Source organism: Dendroctonus ponderosae, unplaced genomic scaffold (assembly GCF_020466585.1).
Source record: "Dendroctonus ponderosae isolate FM_Combo_2020 unplaced genomic scaffold, Dpon_F_20191213v2 Dpon_F_20191213_11, whole genome shotgun sequence".
NCBI classification, from domain to species: Eukaryota; Metazoa; Arthropoda; class Insecta; order Coleoptera; family Curculionidae; genus Dendroctonus; species Dendroctonus ponderosae.
Genome location: NW_026017213.1, coordinates 3,104,913 through 3,106,103, shown reverse-complemented (window position 1 = coordinate 3,106,103; position 1,191 = coordinate 3,104,913). Strand labels below are relative to the sequence as shown.

The following is a 1,191-nucleotide window of genomic DNA, read 5'->3' as shown; positions in this document are numbered from 1 at the left end:
GGACCAAAATATTCTTTATAAAATTGCTCTAAAAGCAACTCGTTGGCTGATTCGCATTTAGTTACATTTCTTTAAAAAAATTCCTCTCAAACGCGGTGGCAACCAAGTTGCATCTTGACGCTTCCAACTTAAAAAATTCTCAAGAATTAACAAAATGTGGTATTAAAGTAAAAATCACCATAATCAAAGACCCAAGTATGCGCTATTAAATGGTTCTAAAACCAACTCTATAATAGGTTCCTATTTTAACTGACAATTTTTTGAAAAATCGCATGCAATAGTGATGGAAGCCAAACTACACCTAAAAGCATTCAACATGAAAATTCCGAATAAATAAGAAAAGGTGGGACGAATTTGAGAATTGCTGTAGTTATAAAGCAAAGTATTAATGTTCAAAATAGCTCTACAGCGGATCCATATTTCGAGTGCAAAATTTTCTAATAGTTTCCTCTAAACGCGGTCGTGGCCAAACTGCACTTTGAAGCATCCAACTTGAAAAATTCTGAAGAATTAAGGAAACGCGGGATTATAACGAAAATCACTGCAACAATAGACCGAAATATTCTCTATGAATTGGGCTCAAAATAATTTTATTTATAGTCCAAATTTCCAATAATGCATTTTGGAAAAGTCTATTCAGACGCGATCGCGATTGAGAAAAAAATTCTCAATAATTAAAAAAATGCGGAATTAAAACAAAAATCAGCGTATTAATATTCCATACAATTCCTTATTAATAGCTGCGAAAAATAGCTCTTTTGGCGGTCCCCATTTTGCGTGACAATTTTTTGAAAAGTCTCTGTTAAACACGGTTTTTGCCAAACTGCGTTTTGAAGCTTCCAACTAAAAAAATTCTTAAAAATTAACCAAATGCGGCATTAAAACGAAAATCACTGTAACCATAGACCGAATTATGTTCTATGAAATAGTGCTCAAAGTAACTTTATTCCTAGTCCAAATTTCCAATGACGGATTTTGGAAAAGTCTATTCAGACGCGATCGCATCCAAATTGGGCCTTAAAACTTCCAACTTAAAAAAATTCTCAATAATTAAAAAAGTGCGGAATTAAAACAAAAATCAGCGTATTCATATTCCACACTATTCATTATTAAAGGCTGCGAAAAGTAGCTCTTTTGACGGTCCTCATTTTGGGTGACAATTTTTTGAAAAGTCTCTGTTAAACACGGTTT

The 1,191-nt window shown here is 33.1% G+C and overlaps 1 protein-coding gene across 2 annotated transcripts in view; it reads right to left on the bottom strand.

Moving 5' to 3' along the window:
* The window catches only part of LOC109542415 (plasminogen), a gene marked incomplete at its 5' end in the record, with an annotated part of 12,732 nt that overhangs the window by 7,251 nt on the left and 4,290 nt on the right, over positions 1 to 1,191 (bottom strand).